This window comes from Anolis carolinensis, chromosome 3 (assembly GCF_035594765.1).
Source record: "Anolis carolinensis isolate JA03-04 chromosome 3, rAnoCar3.1.pri, whole genome shotgun sequence".
NCBI lineage: Eukaryota > Metazoa > Chordata > Lepidosauria > Squamata > Dactyloidae > Anolis > Anolis carolinensis.
In genome coordinates, this window is record NC_085843.1 from 186,019,623 (window position 1) to 186,042,718 (window position 23,096).

At 38.1% G+C, this 23,096-nt stretch overlaps 1 protein-coding gene across 4 annotated transcripts in view; it reads left to right on the forward strand.

The window, feature by feature from the left end:
- The window catches only part of gbf1 (golgi brefeldin A resistant guanine nucleotide exchange factor 1), a 92,304-nt gene that overhangs the window by 18,727 nt on the left and 50,481 nt on the right, over positions 1–23,096 (forward strand). The gene's annotated exons all lie outside the window — the stretch shown is intronic.

Below are 23,096 nucleotides of genomic sequence, written 5' to 3' on the forward strand. Positions count from 1 at the left end.
GAAGCAAACTGTTCCATGTTGTTGTTGTTGTTGTTGTTGTTAACACATGCATAGTTGAGAGGGTGCCATGATTTCGTGGACTGTGTATAGTGATTAAATAGGCATAGTAAAAATCCAGGATTGAAGGTCTGTCAAATTAAATCTGTATTGTATTAGAATCATAGAATCATAGAATAGTAGAGTTGGAAGAGACCTCATGGACCATCCAGTCCAACCCCCCGCTAAGAAGCAGGAAATCGCATTCAAAGCACCCCCGACAGATGGCCATCCAGCCTCTGCTTAAAAGCCTCCAAAGAAGGAGCCTCCACCACAGTCCGGGGGAGAGAGTTCCACTGTCGAACAGCCCTCACAGTGAGGAAGTTCTTCCTGATGTTCAGGTGGAATCTCCAACTTCATAAGCCACCTTGTGAGCATTTTTCACTTAAAAGGATACAGATAAGTTATAAATATGATTTAGGTGAGTTACTTGGTAAACTGATACAAAATACAAAATCCACAAAAGAGAGATACCTTTATTGGCCAACCAAAATGTAGAAAATACGTGGTAGAAGCTCTCAAAGCTTCAGTATCTTCTTTGTTAGGCAGTGATGTTAACAATCATTCAGGAGAAGAAATGTTGTTAGAGTTACAGACCTACATTTTGTCTCTGATGTTACTTTGTCAGTTGAGATGGTATTGAGGAATCTCAGGGCAAGCAGAAGTCATTCCCCTTCTTGGCCATGTGGAGAACTGGGATGAAGTGTAATAAAAGACATAAAATAAAAGTTCATTACCAAGAGAAATGGAACATCCCTTAGTTTCATTATTCTTTCCTGTGTGAAGTAAACTTTTTAAAGCAAGGAACATCGCATTTCTCCAGAAGTCCCTGCAGTGTACACCTGGAAAATCTTTTGAATGATTGCCAATTGTAATTCACATAAAAAGTTTTTCTTTGTTGAAGGTAAAAACCTCAAAGAATCCAGTCCATTGCTAACTTTTGTTATAGGTAAAGTTAATGGTTTTCCCTTGACATTAAGTCCAGTCGTGTCCGACTCTGAGGGTTGGTGCTCATCACCATTTCTAAGCCAAAGAGCCAGCATTGTCTGTAGACACCTTCAAGGTCATGTGGCAGGCATGACTGCATGGAGCGCCATTACCTTCCCGCCGGAGCAGTACCTATCGAGCTACTTGGATTTGCATGTTTTCGAACTGCTAGGTTGGCAGAAGCTGGGACTAACAGCAGGAGTTCACCCCGCTCCCTGGATTTGAACACCGACCTTTCAGTCAGCAAGTTCAGCAGCTCAGTGGTTTAACCCACTGCGCCATCAGGGGCTCCTAACTCTTGTTATAGCCTTCCGTATTGCAGAAAAATCCAGTGTCTTCATATTCAGATGTAGTTTTTTGGCCATTTACAGCAAAATACAACAAAATACAAGGTCTACAAACAAGCAAAACCCCAAATGCTGACAAAAAGCTTTTGTTAAACTGACATGTCTGAATCCTAAGAAACGTAAGAAAAAAGTGGGGGAAGATATGTAGTTGCAGAAAAATGCATAGAGGAAAGTGCTATTTGTATACATATATAGGAAGAGGGAAAAGTAAGTAATTATTCTTCCCTTTATGGAGGTCTGTGGACCCATTGCTCCACCAGACAACTTTTTAAAGGGAAAAGTACTTTTTGCAGGGCTGTTATACACATTTTAGGGGCGTCTACTGTGAATCAGCCTTCTAGCACCTGAATGATGATCATAATGGTGGCCATAATAACACCCTTCAACCTTTCAGAGGAACTAGAAGCTGGGCAATATGTACAGTACGTTTTCACCCATGATATACAAAAAACAGACAGCTGAAAAGTAAGACCACAGAAAGACCTAGATCAGTGGTTCTCAACCTGTGGGTCCCCAGGTGTTTTGGCCTACAACTCCCAGAAATCCCAGCCAGTTTTCCAACCGTTAGGATTTCTGGGAATTAAAGACTAAAACATCTGGGGACCCACAGGTTGAGAACCACTGACCTAGATGTTGACATAACACAGTGACATAACACCCATGGCCCTCTAGGTGTTTTGGACTTCAGCTCCTAGAATTCCTGGCAATTGGACAAGCTGGTTAGGGCTTCTGGGAGTTAGAGTCCCAAACATCTGGAGGGCCCAAGTTTAATATTTCTGGCAGATGGGAATGCAGATGCATGGTACAGTAGATAACAGAATGATCAAGAGGTTTAGGGTGCTAGATGTTTGAGGGCTTGCTATTGATCCCTATACAGGCAGTTCCCAAGTTACAAACAAGATAGGTTCTGTAGGTTTGTTCTTAAGTTGAATTTAGATGTAAGTCAGAACAGGTATATTTTCAAGTGGAAATCCAGTCATATATATACCCACATATATAGCTTTGGCTAGCATAGTGAAGGGTTAACACCCCTGTGGTGTTTGTTTTTCTCTTTGTGCCCTCTGTGCCTCTGTCCCTGTGATAATTAAATTTTGAAAAATTTGGCTTGTTGTGGAAATGAAGATTGGTGCTAAAGCTTTGGTGGACACTGTTTCTACATAATACTTTCATGAGTGAATTTCTCTTCTTAGGGGTAGATTTCTCTCACTTCCTGTTGTCTCACACCTGTTCTTAACTATGAGTTGTTTCTAAGTTGGTTGTTTGCAACTTGGGGACTCCTGGTACTAGTGTTTAGTGACTCCATTAGGTGGAGCATGTGGTCTCACTACATACTTGATGTTTTTTGTTTTGTTTTTTCTCTCTTTATTTTTTTTTACTAGGATGAAGGTGGGAATTATGCAACTCATGTCAATGTTGTTGGACTGTAAGGTCCAGCACGCCTAAGCCAGCATAATCAATAGTGAGGAATTTTGAGAGTTGCTATCCAACAACAGCTGGTGCGTTGTCTGATTCTTACCCTTGATTGTGTATAATTTTAGCACATTTGGAGTTCCTCAGGGATCTTCTGTTGAGGCCCTGACAAGATTTGGCTATATCATGCACTTTATCTGGCAAAGGAGTAGTCCATCTCCATGAAGTGATGAATTGCTCCAGGTTTCAGTCTGTACTTTAAAGAAGCTATAGAGGTTGTTGGATTTTCTCGCAAAATTAAATTAACCATCTATGAGAGCTGTTTCAGATTACAAGACAGAAGATTATCTATAGAATAGAGAAAATAACAGTGCAGTGGCTGTTGAATAACCTGCCTGATTTAAGAGAAAAGTTTTTCCTTTGAATGGGAAAAATTCAGCTTTGTCCCTTTCAATCAAGGAGAAGGGGAGGGCTGTTTTAACATTGTATAAGTGTGAGCCCATTCAGAGCAGTCAGTGTCAGAACATCAGTATGCTTAAGTGTCTTTGCATAATGTTCTTTATTGCAGTTATTTGTATCGTACCCATTTAAAATTATGTGTATTCAAGACTGCTCATAGTCAAATAAAATATCCACAAAACACAGAGACAATAAAGCAGTTATGGAATGAAAGCCCACTTAAGAAAAATAGCATTGTTAAAAAGCCCACTGGAAGAGAAGATTCTGCAAAATAAAAAGAGGCATTGGAAGAGACAGTCATATCCCTGGCTGTGTTTCAAATCTGGGTGCCAAACCCGGATCATTTTAAACTCCCAGGAAGTCTTCAACCACAACAGTTTAACTTTGAATGAGCAAGAGGAGTATACTATCCCAGCCTTGTCTGCATTACTTTTGGAGATACCACACTCCTGGAAAGCCCATTCTGTCCTACTCGTAATTGGAATGCAAGTGTAGTAGAAAAAATTAATGATAAAATGTATAGCTATTCCATTGTATTTTTTTAAAAAGGATTTTCTTTGTGTTGAAAGTGGCATATTGTTTGTGTTTCTTGTGCCAAAAAGAAAGGAGATGGTAGGGAAGGGTTAGCAGATGATGTCAGGATGAAAGCATCATGAGGTAAAGCCCTGGTTCCTCTGATTTTTTTCCCATCCACTATCAGTCTGGTTACTGCAGTCAAAATTGTTTTCATCCGCAGAACTAGGTTTGGCTGAAGCAAGACTGACACAGCCAGCATATCAATGATGGCAATAAAAGGAACTCTTGGCTGCTGCCAGGATTGGAGCATTCAGATGCGTTTTTTTGGATGCTTCATGAACCCATCCAGTATACATCCATCTAGAAAAGTGATGGACAACCTATAGTTTCCATCTTTATTTATGGCCCCTGGACCCCCCCCCCCCCCTTTATTGCTGTTTTATTTCAACAAAGGCAAGGAGAATCATCCTCAGGAAGTCCAGATGAACTACAGTACAATTCTTTTCTTTGTTTTAAGCACAGAAGTGCATGGCAATAGGGGATTATTGCAGTCTGCAGCATGTCTGGTCTGTGTGTGTAGCCCCTGACCCTGACTACGATGTCCACCCTAAGTTAGAATTTCTCATGCAGTAGAAATTTCTCTGCTCTGGTTTAAGCTTCTCTGCTCTGGTTTAAGCTTTTGAAATTTATCAATTTCAAAATATCCCTTATATGATGCATTTAATTTTCTGTTCACTTCCCAAGATGAGATGTTTATGAGAGAGTTGAGTTTCAGCCATATACTTTTTGTCTCACACTGTAATTTCATATTTATTTTAAAAATGGAATTACAGAAACAAAAATCCCTGCATGTCTAAATAAAACTATTGCTTTTCTTTTATTAGCTCAGTCTCTACAATCAGGACAATTTTTTTTTAATTGAAAGCTTTCATTATAAATAAGGATTTTTGGGTGAATTTGTTGGAAACGTGTAACCTTTTGTCCTATCAAACAAGATCTCCACAATGTTTCTGCAAGCTAGTGATGACTTTATAATTGTCAGCCATATATCTAATTTACTTTTTTTGGCTGAGAAAATGGCTGTAGTATATAAATGCTGATCAAACTAACCTTCAGGAACAGTTAGTAATCCAGTCATGTGATGCGTTGAATGGAATGTGGCAAATAGCTAATGGGTTTCTGTGAGGAGTCCTGAGCCTCAACAAGTTAAACAAGCACACAGTACCAGGCCTCTTTGTGTTTCTTTATTCTGATCAGGTGTCGGAAATGATTAGGATCAACTATTTTCTTTTTTGTTTTGTTTTGTTGGCTAATGTCCCATGGTGTACTCGAGGAGAGAGAAAAGGGGGCTAGGCTCAGCAGTTCTGTAATGGTATGGAGTGCATAACTTCTGTCTGACTGCAGATGGACAAAACTGTGACAAAACACTGATAGAAAATGTTTCTGGGTTTGGTGCCACTGTGTTGGCACCCATTATTTTGAAGTAGCTGGAAATATTTTGCAAAAAACAATCACTATTTTTTTCTTTGCAACCCCAGGGAATATGTTTGAATGTCTTCCTCCGTTTCTTATTTATGTTACATTAGTTCCACCTGAAGTGGTATACTCCCCCCCCCCATTAGCATAATTATTCAAGCTTATGTAAGTGCTGACTTGCTGCTTCCATCCTTGCCATTTATGCCTTACTATAATTATAGTGGGGCCTCCGGTGGCGCAGTGTGTTAAAGCGCTGAGCTGCTGAACTTGCAGACCAAAAGGTCACAGGTTCGAATCTGGGGAGCGGAATGAGCGCCCGCTGTTAGACCCAGCTTCTGCCAACCTAGCAATTCAAAAACATGCAAATATGTGTAGATCAATAGTTACCGCTACGGCGGGAAGTTAACGGTGCTCCATGCGGTCATGCCGGCCACATGACCTAGGAGGTGTCTGTGGACAACGCTGGCTCTTTGGCTTAGAAATGGAGATGAGCACCAACCAGAGTCGGACACTACTGGACTTAACGTCAGGGGAAACCTTTACCTTTACCTATAATTATAGTAAGCAAGGAACCTCCATTTTTTTCGTGTCAGGAGCAACTTGAGAAACCTCCATGGAACCTCCATGAATATAGAGCATTCCCAATAATTGATTTTCACCCAGAAGAAGTAGGTGAGAATATCCAGAAGGAGCTTTGACCACTTTTCAAGAGAACTTTTACAGATAATACTGCTATTGAATAGAGTGGCAGCTGAATGCTTTTATTCTGGTTTTGTGTTCCCTTTTTTCTTCTGTATTTTTAAAAGAAGGGCCTTCACTTAATTAAACATGCCTATGAATTTGATAACTTTTCATTAAATATATGTTAAATGCACAATCACTCTAAATGATAAACATACTTCATTACATTAAGATTTTTGGGAATGTTGTAGGTCTGCAACATCTTGATAGGGCTAGTGCTGAGAAATGGTGGGAGTTGAAGCTCAGCAATGTCTGGAGGACTGTACAGTTTCCAATCCATTTTTTATTGATGCTCACATTGTACAGCTGGCAGCAACTTAAAGACATTACCCACTTCTTTTCTCAGGTGATAATGCCATTTAAAAACATATTTGACATAAGTGTTAATACTGAAAATAAATGTATATACAGTAGAGTCTCACTTATCCAAGCTAAACGGGCCAGCAGAAGCTTGGATAAGCGAATATCTTGGATAATAAGGAGGGATTAAGGAAAAGCCTATTAAACATCAAATTAGGTTATGATTTTTCAAATTAAGCACCAAAACATCATGTTATACAACAAATTTGACAGAAAAAGTAGTTCAATACACAGTAATGTTATGTTGTAATTACTGTATTTACGACTTTAGCACCAAAATATCACGATATATTGAAAACATTGACTACAAAAATGGCTTGGATTATCCAGAGGCTTGGATAAGCGAGGCTTGGATAAGTGAGACTCTACTGTATTTAAATCTTATCCCTAGTGAGGATACTCTAGTTTTCATGTTTCTTTAAAAAAGAGTATATGAACTAATTAGTTACTAAATATTGCCTTCAAACTGAATTTGTACAGCATCTCTGGGTCACTTAAGTCACAAATATTCCTAGTTCTCAAATGGGAACTACTGTCTTAATGGATCTTTCAGAAAACACTATTTTAGCTGCTCTGGGTGATGAAGCCATTATATAAACTCTTCCTCGGAAATCTGGATTGCAAACCATTGAACTGAAGGTGTGGTTACTACACCTCAAACCACCAAACCCTTACTTCATACTCATCATGCGTGCTTTGGTGAGAACATGAAGGAAACCTCTCACTTATCTGACAAGTTAGGGACCTGAGTGCTGTCAGAAAGTGGAATCAGTTGAACCCAGATTATTTTAGCTTGCAAATTTATTTGGGCTGCTGATAAACATAAATGCTACTCTTTATATCATTTTGAATGCATGATAAAGTTGAAGGAGTTTTTGCACAGATTCAAAAACAATTTAAGGAGGAGTCCGTTCTTTCCGTATTGTTGTTGTTATTATGTTTAAGGAGACTCAAAGCGGTTTACATTAAAAGCATTTGAAAATCCACAAATAAACATTAAAACAGAACTAAACATTAATGATATTAAAAAATAACAGTTTAAATCCACAAAACCATAGGGAAGCCTTGGGATAATGCACATACATGGAAACCATCCTAAGCAAACATTGTAGGCAAGAAGAACTAACGAAAGAGTGGATTTCTCTGTAATCTCTAATTTTTGAAAGAGCAGGTCCTCAGCAAGGTATCTAAAGGTGTGGGGAAGCCTGTATCCAGATATGGATTCTGTCTTCTTTGAGTGGGGGAAAATTGCTCTTTTGATATGCCAAAGATTAAATTAAATAGGTTCTGAAAACAGTGAGTTGTAACTGTCATTGTAGAATGGTAATATTTGGCCGGGAGATGTCAGTGTCGTTTATTGCATTTAGCCCGCACTAATTTTTGCAGCTGTTCCAAGAAAAACAACTGCAGGAATAAATGGAACAATTGTGCTATTAATTATGAAATAAATGATGAAGACTACAAATGCAATGCCTAGATCTACAGAGCAATTTTGTGCAGATTTGATCATGTCAATTATTGTTATTTGTGTTTAATAATTATTATATTCAACTATGGTGTTTGCTTTGTACTACATGTTGTGGTGGTATATTTGCTAATTCTGTAATTATTTTAGTGCTTACTTATTTGACTAAAATTTTTCAATTTCTTTTAAACTCCATTATATTTAAAGAAGTAATGAAATAGCCAGACACAGACAGGAATTACCGTACCCTAATTATTTAATTAATTATTCCAAGAATGAGAGTTTAATATGCTTTCATAATTGAGTCTACATCACTGCCAGGAGTTTCAATAACACTATGTAACAAAAATTTGATTTTTTTTCTGTTCCTGGCTTGAAAGTGTTATTTCCTGTTTAATTGTGTGGTACTTAGTTGCATTTAAAAGTACAGTAGTCTCTCACTTATCCAACATAAACGGGCCGGCAGAACGTTGGATAAGCGAATATGTTGGATAATGAGGAGAGATTAAGAAAAAGCCTATTAAACATCAAAATAGGTTATGATTTTACAAATTATGCCCAAAAACATCATGTTATACAACAAATTTAACAGAAAAAGTAGTTCAATATGCAGTAAAGCTATGTAGTAATTACTGTATTTACAAATTTAGCACCAAAATATCATGATTTATTGAAAACATTGACTACAAAAAGGCGTTGGATAATCCAGAATGTTGGATAAGCGAGTGTTGGATAAGTGAGACTCTACTGTAGTTGTTATACCTCAGAAACTTCATTTTTGTGGCTGCCATTTTTAACCTTTCAATGTGCCATTTTTAACTTTTTATATGCCTTTTTGCAGTTTAATAAACATTTTCCATGTTTTTATGATAGAACCAATTAGGAAATAACATTCATGATCCAGGAACAAAAATTGTGTCACATAGTGTAATTATATTGTTAACTGAAAAAAAGTTTATAGAATTGGGGAAAGCAGAATAATCCACCTAGTTTTCCTATGCTGAATTTGAGCTGGGAAAATGCTTAAGGAATAATTCCTTTTCAAAATAAAATCTGAAATAATTTCATTGCATGCTATTAAAATAATTATCATAGTGGTTGTTATTTTACAGAGTGTTTCAGAATGATGGACTCAATTTCAAAGCAGTATATTTTATTATGGCAACATACTACAATTACATACAAACTTACAAATCTTTTAATGGTTATCAAGCTATCAAATGTTACTAACAATTTTGAGCCAGAGACAAATTTTAAAAAATAACTCTGCCAATGGAGGATATCAGTAGGCTTTATGTTGTGGGGTTGCCATCTTGCGAATGACTGAGACTACGGGCTGTTTGTGTGTTGGAAGATGCATCTAGCAGCAATCATTTGAAACTATACACCACACCCCTCTCAAGTGGTAAGAGTTTCATTCAAGGGAAGTTTGTGGTTGCAGAGATATAGTGATTTTAAATCAGGCCCAGCTTTTTAAAACACTGAATATGTTTAGCCTGTGTAAATAATAATATTTATTTATTTATTTATTTATTTATTACTCGCCTCTCCTGATGGCTTGAGGTGGGGTACAAGAAATTCAAAAACATATAAACATAACATTTATACAATAAATTACATAGATAAAAACAAAAATATAAAAACTTGCACCAAACACAGAAACAGAATTGACATATAGTAGCAATGGAATATAATTCATAACTCATGATTGAAAGTTGACTGGGTAGTCCTGCTGGAAGAGATAGGTCTTCAATTGTTATTTTAAATTCCAACTATGTGTACCTTCATAAGCACTATTGAAGCAAAACTGAAATAATTTTTTTCCGTAGTGTACTGTGCGTATGAAACTTTCATCCTACTCTAATTTGTTTGATGCTACTTCCTGTGAACGGTGAATCTCCAAAGTCTTAGGCAGAGACCGGTCGCTTTGACATGGCTGTTTATTAATACTCAAATTGTAGAATAAAAATGGTATTACAGCAGGGCATATAGATCAGGCAGTTTGGTCATGTGGTAAGATTTTGGTCAGCTGCAGAGATAAAATTCTGTGTAGCCAAAACCACTAGTTTTCATCTTTGTTTTTCATAGCATCATAGCATTGGGGTGACCACAAGGGTCATCAAGTCCCAACTTCCTGTAATGCAGGAAAAAACAATCAAAGCACGCTAAACAAATGGACATCCGTTCTCTCCTTACATATCTCAAGAGAAGGAGACTCCATGGCAGCATATTCCCCTGCTTAATAGCTCTTACCATCAGGAAGTTCTTCCTAATGTTTAGGTGGAGTCTTTCTTCTTGAAATTTGAATCCTTTGCTCTGTGTCCTAGCCTCCAGAGCAGCAGAAAAAAAAACTTGCCCTCTCTTCTCCTCAATGTAACATGCCTTCAAATATTTAAACATGGCTATCATGTCCCCTCTCAGCCTTTCAATAGTATTCTTTTTGCCATCCCTCTGAGAATTTGTATTTGCCATGTATTTTACCTTCATATAATCATATCATGTTTTCTCACTTTTACAACAGAAGTGCTATTTTTTTAAGCTTCTGCAACCATTTCTTTTAGTATTGCAGTAATGTTTCCTTGATATAATATGCAAAAGAGGAAATTTGCTATCTTTATTGCAATTTTGTCTTCTTTGTTATTTGTATTTGTTCTGTTATTGATGAACTCATCGAAGTGAATCTGATTTTTGTGGCAGAATAAATACAGAAAAGAGAAATGTTCTGTGAAACTACTGCTTAATCTCTTAATTTTTGAACAGAACTGAACGTTTTTCAATCAAGAATTTGAACTAGAGAAAAGCCCCTTTAGAATTCAGAAAATTTTATATGTGGAGATGAATTATTTTTAGAAATGTGAATTTGGGTGGTGTGTGAAGGCTGAAGGATTTCCACCTTATTATTAGGGATTATAGAATACAAAACGGAGGATTAGTCATGCCTTTATCAACTTTGAAGTACTGTGGTAAACAACTGTCAGAGGTCTAGTGTCTTTTGCTGGATGGGTTGTATGTTTCTGTTTATTGGAGGTGACATTTGCAGTAGAGCAGTGGTGAAAAGGCCATGTTGCCATTGCTAAATATACATCTCTGGCTGTCTGATAATAGGTTCCAGGAAGTTCAGTGGAAAATTAAAACAAAGCAACATTTATAGCTGATTGAACTTGAAAAGCAGTTTTCATGCTGAATGGCAAATATGTGGACTTCAGCATTCCAGGAGTCTGATGCAATCCTGCTGGATGTGACTGACCTTGTGTGTACAGAATGGACTGTGGACACAGCGGCATGCAAAACTGCTTCATCTCTGAAGTGCTTTATGGGAAGGCAAATTTTGCTCCCCACACTGAAACAGTTCTTGTATACACATCCTTTATTTATACAGCACACATAGTTCTAAACAATTTTTGTTACTTCATCAGAAGGCAACTTCACTGTGATCATCTGCTCCTCCTCCAAAATGTACAGCTGACTTTTCCCCATAATGCTTATATTATGATAAAGCATTGGCAGTTGTGTTGGGGCACTGAAGTGAGATTCTCCATGTTGTTTTGGTTATTTAGATTTTGAGTACTAATACTGTTAAATCTATGTGGGTTTGTGTTTAGTTTGACTTTCCTAGACATCTGCCATATAATGGATTATCAAAGGAGATAATTATCTGCTTTGAACTGGATTGTATGTCTATACTGCCACATAATCCAGTTCAGAGAAGATAATCTGGATTTTATATATGGCTGTGTAGAAGGGCCCCCCCCCCTCTGACCAATACACCCTCCATCTTGAACTCAAGGGAGAAGCTCAAGGAATATATTTTCAATCACAGTGTTCACCTGGATAGGCAGGCTATTAATAACTCAAAATTTTCTCACTGGTACAGAATGTACAAACTTGACCATGAGAGGGTTATCTACCTGACTAGGCTCACATTTCCAAAACTTAGGCAAGCCTTCACACCCCTTCGTTTCCAAAGTATGCCCACAGCTGTAATTGATGGTAGATATACAGGCATCCCTTTGGCTCTTCGTTTATGTGTGTGTGGGGCCCCAGAAATTGAGGATTTGCCTCACTATTTGTTTTCCTACCCTCTGTATTCTGAGCCAAGAACTAAAATTCTGGGACCTATTCTTTATCCCCTCCTAATGAATACGGTGTCAGAAAGGATTTTCTACCTTCTGTCTGACATTAACCCTGCAGTTACTCATAAGGTGGCCCTTTTTGCCCTGGCAGCTCAGAAAATCCGGGCAAAACTGATCTCCGATGTCGCGGTCAACTGTGCTGGGGATGCTTTTAACTAATAGTGGTTTTTTATATCCAAGGTGTTCACTGCTTGGGTTTTAATAATGCTGTACTTACTTGGTTTTATCTTGTTTTTAATTATGTTGGTGCTAATCCATGACATATGTAGTAGTTGAAGGGCATATCCTGACATTGATATTTGCAGCATTTTAATGTTTTAATGATTTATATAGGGTTTTAATGTCATGTTTTATATTGTATTTGATGGCCTGGCTTTTGTGGATTTGTTTGTTTGTCTTGCATGCGAAAGACCTATGGTCTAAGCATTAAATAAATTTGGATTTGGGTGTAGAAGGGGCCTGAGTCTGGAGCATCAGTGTGGAAAGGCATCACCTTGGAGACTGAAAGAAAGACATTGGAAGCATAAGATTTTGTAGACTAAGGCCCCTTCTACACTGCTATATAAAATCTAGATTTTCTGATTTGGATTTGATTTGGATTGGATTATATGGCAGTGTAGACTCATATAATTCAGGACACAGCAGATAACGTGGATTATCTGCTTTGATAATCTGGATAATATGGCAATGTAGAAGGGGGCTGGGGCTGCTTTCTCTGGTATAATACTATAGTAATACAATGAATAATGTTGGTTGATTGAAAGCTTAGTTTTCTTTATAGAGATTTGAGAATGTTCATTTGTATTATATGACTAAGTTTTTCATCAATTTTTGCAGTTCTTTCATTAATGAATTGAATATAAATACTGTTTTTTTGAACTATTTCCTAAGGAACTGTTGTGAGACTTGAAAGTAATAAACCATTTTACTGAACATCTTTGAGATCGCTTCTATTTCCATTTTTTGCTATCCTTATTTAATTCTCTGGAATATGCTGCCATGGAGCATGATGAAGTTTCCATCTTTGGAGGTTTTTAAGCAGAGGCTAGATGGCAATCTGTTGGGAGTGCTTTGATTATATGTTCTTGCATGGCAGGGAGTAGGATTGGTTGTCCCTTGTGGTCTCTACCAACTCTGTACACTTAAAAGACTTATAATTAGTGATTGTCACACTGAGTTATAATTAATATAAATATAAATATAGTTTATTTGTTGGATGGGCTATCTTAGGACCTAGACCAGAACTGTGTGCAATTCACAACTTTATTGGACCTTTCAGTTACTTTCCATATTTTATGGTGTTTTTTGGAAATGTTTGTCCAAATGAGAACTTTTACATATTATTTAAAGGATGGTTCCAGTTATGACCCCAATTTCAAATGGTGATGTTGTGGGACTCCTGATTGACACTGTGCTCATTAGTTTATGGCATTCCCATGATTCCCGCTTGCTTAAGCATCTAACTAAAACTGTTCAACAAAAGTAAACAATTTTTATAAACTTTTCAGGTCAAACTAAAGATTTTATTTCTATGGTACCTTATTCCACTGTCAAAAAGCTCTTACCTTCAGGAAGTTCTTCCTAAAGTTCAGGTAGACTCTCTGTACCAGCAGTTTGCCTTTCACCTGCTTTCCCGCCCAGCTTTTACTTTGGAAAAAACCAGCTGATGATATGGGCAGCTCCTTACATCCTAAAGTGATCCTGAACAGCTGCACTTTCTTCCTCTGAATGGCAAGCTCCCCCTTTCCTGCTTCAGTGCCAGAAAGTTTAGTGGGATGGAGTGCTGTTGGTGCAGCTGCTAAACAACTTCAAACCTTTCTCATGACTTTCCATCTTTGAAAATAGTATTGTCTTGCAGTAGCTGAAGTAATTCCTCTATTCTTTCAAAGTTGAACGGAAAGTTATTTTCTTGTGCTCAGAAATAGTCACCGTACCCTCCCTTGGTGAACAAAATTTCTGGAATGATTGGGGAAGCTCATAATACAATGTAGCACAGTGGGTGGAAAAAATATGGCAATTGTGGTCTCTACAAAATCTCAAAATTTCATTTGGACCTTTAAGGTTTCAGTCACAGTTCTCTTGTTCCTTCTTTTTTAGTTAAACTTATTCATTAACTTGTTGTTGTTGTTGTTGTTGTTGTTATCTATACCCCAACATTTCTCTCTGAAAAAAGTCTGAAAGCAGTTTACATTAAAAGCAAAATGATACAATTTAAGATCTAAAAATATACAAACATTAAAATACACTTAAATATTAATGGTATTAAAAATAAACAGTTAAAACTCTCAAAATAGATCAAAGACCTATTCACAGCAAAAACTGCAGCACCCTTGACTTGATCTTAAAAACCTCCTCCTTTAAGTCTGCTTCAATAAAAAGGTTTTAGCCTGCTCTGGAAGGCTTCCTGGGCAGAAGGGAGTTCCAGAGTCGAGGGGCAGCCATAACTCTTGTTCCCACCAACTGAACATGTGATAAAGATGGGACTAAGCGAAGGGCCTTTCCTGAGAATTACACTCCCCAACCCAGACCACTATTGATTTTTTTTTTTATGAAACAAAAACACATAGTATTGACAGTCTGACCTTCTTGACAGTATATTTTAATCTTGTTTTTTCTAGGGTGACCTATTTCATACGGTATATTAATGATATAGTGTTCAGCGAGATAGCATAATAAGCATATTGCATTAGTTTGTTGAATGCAGTTTTAGTTATACATGAAGAGCTTTGAATACCATAGAATTCCACAGGAGGGACCTAGTGATGCCTAGAGAAATGTTTTAACTAGGACTTCAGTGCAAGTAGAAGTCGTAATACCACAGTCTCATGGTCTGAAAATCCTCAAATCTACCACATACCTGTATCTTCAGTGCACAGACAGTTGAAAGGCAAAATGAAATGCTTTGACTGGAAGCTAAAAAGATACAATTAATTTCAAGTAATTAAAATAGGATTCCTGATTTTATTAAGAAATAAGATTACAGAAAGGTTCCTGGAACCTTTATTTAATATGCAGGGCTACTGTACATGATTTGCAAATATACCTAACCAGTTATGATTTCAGTTCAGATCATGCACTTAAAAGTACCAGTATTTTAGGCACCTCAAACAGGCTATCAATGTGGGCTACAACAACTAACAAAACAATCTTGTGGCATTTAAGGCCAATAGACTTGTTTTAGTATGAGGTTTCATGTATGATCGCATGCATGAAGCATAATATTTTAAATTTCAAGTATGTAGGCACAGTGTGCATAGTTGGGGTGTGTGGGGTCAGAGCCTGACAATCATTATTATTGACTATTGGTTGCATGTTGTTGCCACACACTTCCTGGAAATAAGGCAATTAATGCATGATAAAGGTAAAGGTTTCCCCTGATGTTAAGTCCAGTCATGTCTGACTCTGGGGGTTGGTGCTCATCTCCATTTCTAAGCCGAAGAGCCGGCGTTGTCCGTAGACACCTCCAAGGTCATGTGGCCAGCATGACTGCATGGAGCGCGTGTCAGGAGCAACCGGAGTTGCTTCTGGAGTGAGAGAATTGGCCGTCTGCAAGGACGTTGCCCAGGGGACGCCTGGATGTTTTGATGTTTTACCATCCTTGTGGGAGGCTTCTCTCATGTCCCCGCATAGAGCTGGAGCTGATACAGGGAGCTCATCCACACTCTCCCCGGGTGGGATTCGAACCTGGCAGCTTTCAGGTCAGCAACCCAACCTTCAAGTCACGAGGCTTTTATCCCCTAGGCCATCGGAGGCTCCTCCTAATGCATGATAAGTACCTGTTAATTGGTACAGCTATACAGGCAGTCCCCAAGTTGTGAAAAAGATAGGTTCTGTAGGTTTGTTCTTAAGTTGAATTTGTTTGTAAATTGGAACAGATACATTTTTAAAGTTTAACTCCAGTCAAATATGTGTGTACGTGCTTTGGAGAGCATTGGGAAGGGTTAACACCCTTGTGTTGTTTGTTTTGTTATCTGTGCCCCGTTCCGGACATTTTGTTGCATTTTCTGTTCTTGTAATGGATTTTGAAAAATTTGGCTTGTTGTGGAAACAAGGATGGTAAGAAAGCTTTTCCCCTTGATAGCTCTTTCAAAAGTGAGTTTCCCGTCCTAGGGGGAGATCTCTCTCACATCCTGTTGTTTCACCCCTGTTTGTAACTATGAGTACTTTGTAAGTCGGATATTTGTGACTCGGGGACTGTCTGAACATTTAGTTTTGCTTTCAAGAGTGTGTACTTGTTTTGTTATGCTGAAACTGGAATGCCCTGTTGCATTTTTGTAACCTTTTTATAATTTGCTCACCCATAAAATGTGAAAGCCAGCCTACATTCATTTATTGTCTGCCTTTGTTTGTTTTGCTGTGTGATTTCTCTCTTTTTCAGGGGCATGAATTGCGCTTTTGCCAATTTGGTGGGAGAATTCTGCTTTCTGTTGCTTTGGAGTTTGAGTTCTGACATGATGTAATGAAGTGGGGTTATAAGCTGAGAGAAAGTGAAACATTAACTTGGTTTAGGTGGAGTTAGTAGTGCTAGTTTTGTGTAGCTGCTCTCTCTACAATGTTATGAACAACAGAAGCTTGTGAAAAGGATTGAAAAGAAGAAAGCAGCTGCTGTGACTTGTAATATCTGTAATGGTATTGTTTACTTTTCTGTCCATGGATGTAGCTGCAACAAATGCAAGCTGTTCAGATTCAGGCAAGAAGAAGAAAAAGAGTTTTTGGATAAAGCAGAGCAGACTCTGTTGAAAGAGTCACAGATGAGAGATTTATTCTAAAGGTGGGGAATTAACAAATGCAGAAGACAAATGGCTGGATGAATGTAACCTACAGAAGCATAACTATTTGGAACAACACAACTAGTTTTAGGCCTCTCCCCTGGACAATAATTTAGAGCCATGGGGGCAGTAGACTTCCTACTACTTTCCAGAGGACAATAAGACATATCCTGTATCTTATATATAAGCCTAGAAATTTTAGTGAAAACATCAACCCACAAAACGTTGGACTATTTCTTTAAGTGTGATCCATAGTTTTTCCTCATTTGTACAATCAAGGGCCTTGCTGTTTATCTATAAAGCACAGGCTGATTTCCCACTGAAAAATTTAAGTATGCTCCATTATCCAAGTTATGTTTGGAATATGATAATAGTTCCTCTTTCTTTCTGGAACCCAGCTTGGACATTTGGCATTTTGAGCATGACTTTGCTTGCATTGGACATTAATGCAATGGTCCTAAGGTTACTCAATCCCTGGTGCCCTTATTCTTAGAAACAGGTTTGTATATTCAGTTTCTCCAACCTGTGAGCCATTATTTTCTATATTCTCTATGTGTGCTAGAGTAATTGCATTCACCACCACATCGGCCATTGGTATTAAATGCATGTAAATGGGTGGGTCCAGTACTCTGAGAGAGTTAGTGTAGTGATTTGACTGGAAACCAGGATTCCACTTCCCATTCAGCATTGGAAACCAACAACTTTACCTTGGGCAAGTTAGTGTCTCAGCCTCAGATGAAGGTAAAGGAAAACCTCCTCTGATCAAAAAATCTTGTCAAGAAAACCCAATGATAGATTAGCCTTAGATTAGAATGGTAAAGTTCATAAACTGGAAATGACTTGAAGATGCCATAAGTTGAAAAAGGCAAAGCAGCAACAGAACTGTTCTGAAAAGTTTACTTCTATGAAATTTGGATCATTTTTGTAATTCATATATAGTGTCAACCATAAAAACAAAGCCCTTACAGTAATATTTTGGGTGCAGGTCAGGAAGCAAACCAGAAATAATTTTATCTAAATCTAACACAGAGAGGTTGTTGTATGTCTTTTGGGCTGTGTGGCCATGTTCTAGAAGTATTCTCTCCTGACGTTTCGCCCACATCTATGGCAGGCATCCTCAGAGGTTGTGAGGTATGGATAAACTAAGTAAGGAAAGGAAAGAATATATATCTGTGTAGAGTCCAGGGTGTGGCAAGAGTCCTTTGTCACTGGGAAGCCAGCATTAATGTTTTAGTTAATCACCCTAATTAGCATTGGAAAGGTTTTTGTCTCTTGCCTGGGGGCATCCTTTGTTCAGTCATTAGCTGCCCTCTGCCCTCAGAGTGTTGGTTCCCATCTACTGTTTTGATTTTAGAGTTTTTTAATACTGGTAGCCAGATTTTGTTCATTTTCATGGTTTCTTCCTTTCTGTTGAAGTTGTCCACATGCTTGTGGATTTCAATGGCTTCTCTGTGTAGTCTGACATGATAGTTGTTGGAATGGTCCAGCATTTCTGTGTTCTCAAATAATATACTGTGTCCAGGCTGGTTCATCAAGTGCTCTGCTATGGCTGATTTCTCTGGTTGAATTAGTCTGCAGTGCCTTTCATGTTCTTTGACTCTTGTTTAGGCGCTGCGTTTGGTGGTCCCTATGTATACTTGTCCACAGCTGCATGGTATCCGGTAGACTCCTGCAGAGGAGAGAGGATCCCTCTTGTCCTTCGCTGACCGTAGCATTTGTTGGATTTTCTTTGTGGGTCTGTAGATAGTTTGTAGGTTGTGCTTCTTCGTCAGCTTGCCTATGCGGTCAGTGGTTCCCTTGATGTATGGTAAGAACACCTTTCCTCTAGGTGGATCTTTGTCTTGACTCTCATGGCTTGTTCTTGGCCTTGCAGCTCTTCTGATGTCTGTGGTGGAGTATCCATTGGCTTGTAGAGCCCAGTTTAGGTGGTTTAGTTCACCTTGGAGGAGGTGAGGTTCACAGATTCTTTGTGCACGGTCTGTCAGGGCTTTGATTGTGCTCCTTTTTTGACTTGGGTGATGGTTGGAGTTTTTATGAAGGTATCTATCTGTGTGCGTAGGTTTTCTGTAAATTGTTTGGCCCAATTGTTGATTGGGTTTGCGCATGACCAGAACATCTAGAAATGGCAGTTTTCCTTCCTTTTCTTTTTCCATGGTGAATTGGATGTTTGGGTGGATGCTGTTAAGATGGTCCAGGAACTTGCTGAGTTCTTCCTCTCCATGGCTCCAAATTGTGAAGGTGTCATCTATGTATCTGAACCAAACAGTTGGTTTTTTTTGGTGCTGTTTCTAGGACCTGTTTTTCAAAGTATTCCATATAGAAATTTGCTACTACTGGGCTGAGTGGGCTCCCCATGGCCACTCCATCCTTCTGTTCATAGAATCCAGTGTCCCACTGAAAGTAGCTAGTGGTGAGGCAATGGTGAAACAGAAAAATCACCAGTAAAAAGAACACTCTAATCAAGAACTCCTCCATTAACTTTGACATACGCCAACAGCTGTGCAAATCAGAAGCCCTCCCACCCAGGCTTTACGGACTCCCCAAAATCCACAAGGACTCCATCCCACTCAGACCCATTGTAAGTGCCATTGGATCGCCGACTTACAACCTGGCAAAATTTCTGGCTACACAGCTACAAACCCACATTGGGCTCACTGCACACTATATCAAGGACTCAACACACTTCATAGAAAAGATCAGCAACCTCAATCTAAGCACCAAGGACATCCTGATCAGCTTCGATGTGGTGTCCCTATTTACCAAGGTCCCAGTAGCTGACACCCTCACACTAATCAAACAAAACTTCCCAGAAGACATCATAGCCCTGTTTCACCATTTCACATCTAACACAGAGAACCCATAACTTTGTATTGTTTTTAAAGAAGTAATACATCTTCACGGGAGTATGAATTCTGTTGTCCTCCAGACGTTGGAGATACAGTTTCCATCATTCACTACTAACTGTGTGGGCTATATCTGCTGAGAGCTGCAGTTCAATAACAACTGGAGAGTTTCAGAATTTGCAGCTTTATTTTACTCAAATGCTCAATTTTGTCATACTACAGGAATAAATAGAGAAGGGCCATATGCTATTTGCTCTTTGTTGGGTGCTGAAGATTATTTTTGCTTATTACAGTTCAATTACGTGACTGACTTCTGGATGTGGAACATGGTCAAAATTCATGGTACCAAAACACATGCAATAGCCAGACATGGTAGGAAAACATAATAAAAGAGTGGAGTGGGGACTGTGTATGTATACTTTTGGCCAGTGTTCCATCAAAGCACCAGACTATAGGAGAATATGTCACAAGGCAGTTGCAATCAGGTTTCTGGATTCATTCTTGGATCCTTATCCATGCAACATCCATAGGGAATTCAGGAGGCAGCTGCTGCAATCCCTCTTCTTGAGCTGTTCTATCCTTAGCTGGTAGCAGAGGTGGAACAGAAAAAAATGGGGGGAAATCATCATTTCTTCATGCCTTATTTTCCCTTGCTCCTTCAACTCTCCCATCTGTGCTTGAAAATTTATGTATTTTTTAGGATTTTGTTTCCTTCAGAGGATTTTCTCCCTTTAAAGATAGCATATGTTCTTCAGTGCCAAATAAATATGAGTAAGGATTGCTTTAGTTTGACTTCCAATACATGATGCAAAGTAGTTTGTGTCATGTTGCTTTCATGTTTGTACCTTGTGTTCGAAGAAGATGGATTGTCTGTTTGGGATGTGTCATTACTTTACTTGACAAATCCCAGCAGGTGAAGCATATGTCTAAAGTGGTTGCTTATTCTCTGCGGCACCTTTAGTCACCTGTTGGACTAGTGTGAAATTAAGGAGGCTGCATCTAATGTTTAAACTTTCTGGGAAATGTACCTCTGATATTATATTAACCTCTTTTGGTCTTTTGCTATTCAGTCTGTTTCCTAAAATGGATGAAAGAACTTGTTGATTAGCAAGAGAAATCTAAAGTGTGTGTGTGTGCATGCATGTGCACACATGTATTGTCACTTCACCTATTGACTTATGCTGTCCCAATATTTGTGTTCTTAATTTCTTAAACAGAATGTTCTCTAAATCCTAAATGTTTGAATGTGTATGCATTTCTAACATCAGAGCTTCAAGTATTTTGTTTATCCACCAGCATAATGTCGTCTGTTGTGTAGTTTATTAATTAATTGATTTTTGATTTTTTATCTGGAGTATTTATACCATTTTTTAAAATCAGTTTTGATGAGCTTACTGGAAAATAAAGGTTTTAAGCTGCCACTGATAGGAAAACCAAGAGGAAGTTATCCTAGCACTCCAAAGCAACTGGAGAAGACCTTATCCTATGCCCCCACCAACCGTATGTGTGAAGGGAGTGCGATAGAGAGTAGTAGTCACCCGCAGATCTTAAATCTTAAACAGACTCATATGTGAAGATACCTTCTTTCAAATAGCCTGGATCTGAATCGTATAAGGTCAACGCCATCATTGTAATAACGGAATTATGTGTTTCCTACTAACTAGCCCAGTTAGTAATCTGGTTGCAGTTTTTGGACTAGATGATGTATCCAAGCACTCTTCAAAGGCATGTCCATGTAGAACAGTGGTTCTCAACCTGTTAGTCCCCAGATGTTTTGGCCTTCAACTCCCAGAAATCCTAATAGCTGATAAACTGGCTGGGATTTCTGCGAGTTGTAGACAAAAACACCTGGGAACCCACAGGATGAGAACCACTGATGTAGAAAAGCTGTAATCCAGCCGGGATGTAACAAAGGCATATATCACCAAGAGTCAGGCATCTCAAGGAATAAGCATATTTTAAATGTGTAAATCATCCCCTGATCACTGTGGAGACCTCAAAAGAAAGAATAAAAAGGAAAGGACACAGTAGAAGAAACAAAATAATGGACTAAATAGACTAGCAGATGATGAGCAGTACTGCTTTTATATGAAGATATAATTAATATATATCTATTAACGTGGATTGTTTTTGTGTGAAGCTAGAATATCACCCTGAGTTATTTTGAAGGTTAGTAGAAGCCATAGAAATGTGTTTACTCGATGGAATATGAAGGCTGATAAGAGGAAGCTTATTTCAGAAGTACATTTGCCTCATTTATAAATCTTACTCTTTTCAAGACAGTCTGTTTTCTCAAAGTGGTATTAATGATTCTGTTTTTACTACTTCTCCAAAGCTGTAGGGCATTTACTTTAACACCATAGTGAATTGACGGTGAAGAACATATTAAGAACATGAAAAGCTATAGAGAATGATAAAATATTGTTATACAGTAATATGTTTTTCATTTCTGGGCTTTTAATTTGGCCAGATAGATTAAAGAATAAAATCTGGTATAAATACTAAAGAATAAGTCAATTGTGTGTCATAGAGCAATTGCTTTCTCTAAATACACATCAAACTTGTATTTGTGGCAAAAAAGACAAATTAGTCATTTTCCAGACTGTACAGGACATTATTTCTTTGGGCTTCATCTTGACTGGATATTGGAGCATTTCTCTCGTCTTGAAAGAATCTTGTAATACCTGACTTTCATTCATACCAAATCCATGATCGCTAACTATCCATGTTTACACATGGGAAGACAAATTTCTCATAGCGTATTGCTTGTATTTAGTTTTAGCACAGGAAGACCTCCTTATCCAAATATTCAATAGCCACGGTTTCACTTATCCATGCTCAACCCCCTCCTCAAAGTTTCATTGAAACAGATTGTTTATAGGCACTGAACTTTCAGGATATTGCAAATTCATTCATGACAGTGTCTGACAATAGTCTTTTTCTTTCTGAAAGTTTAAATCATCTGATATTTGTAATCAAAGTGAACTCTGAAATGTACCTGTTATACTTGCACCCTAATGAAATGGTAGATTTTTTTCTGAAATGTTTTAGTACCTCTGTGACACTTGTAGCTTTCCAAATGTTTTGGTGTTGTGCTACTGCTTACATTAAAGTAGATGATCTAAGGGGAGAAAGATGCAACTAGCTGATCAAATCTCTCTGATTTAAGGTGGATGCTATCTATTTATTGGATATGATGTCTATGGCTGTCTTGGTCACATATACTTTGAGCACTTCATGACAAAGACTGACTTTGTAACTGAGGGGAAGTGGTAGTCTCATCTACCCTTCAAGATTTTCTTTTGCCACTCACTTCTGAAATTGCAGAATTGATCTGGAGTCATATATTGTTCCACTACAGTTGTGGAAACAGTAATAGAAGAGAACACATTTTATCTAGATATAGTCTTAATTAGCATAGATCCATTGAAATAAATGGTACTTAATCTTGTTCATAATTACCTTCAGTCTAATTGATATCAGTGAGTTCTACTTATATATGTGGATGGAAACTCAAATTCTCTCACTGTGTGTGTGTGTGTGTGTGTGTGAGA